Raw genomic sequence first — 436 nt, 5'->3', positions numbered from 1 at the left:
AGCCTTTTTTTTTTTTTTTTGAGACAAGATCTCATTCTGTTGTCCAGGCTGGAGTCCAGCGATGCAATCATGGCTCACTGCAACCTTGAACTCCCAGGCTCGAGCCATCCTTCCACCTCAGCCTCCCAAGTAGTTGGAACTATAAGCATGCACCATCACGACTGGCTAATTTTTAAATTTTTTGTAGAGAGGGGTCTCCCTATATTGTGTAGGCTGGTCTCGAACTCCTAGCCTCAAGCAGTCTTCCACCGTGGCCTGGGATTACAGGCATGAGTCACTGTGCCCAGCCTAATGGCACATTTTCTGATTGGACATTAGAATGCCCAAGGGTCGAGCCTAGCAGTGTGCTCCTTCTGGGTGGTTTAGGGGAGGCAGATGCTCTGTGGCTTCAGGGATGCGTAGCACACTTAAGAGCCACAGAGTTACCCTTTCCCAG

Source organism: Mandrillus leucophaeus, unplaced genomic scaffold (genome assembly GCF_000951045.1).
Source record: "Mandrillus leucophaeus isolate KB7577 unplaced genomic scaffold, Mleu.le_1.0 Scaffold36, whole genome shotgun sequence".
NCBI classification, from domain to species: domain Eukaryota; kingdom Metazoa; phylum Chordata; class Mammalia; order Primates; family Cercopithecidae; genus Mandrillus; species Mandrillus leucophaeus.
Note: the sequence above shows the minus strand (reverse complement) of the source record.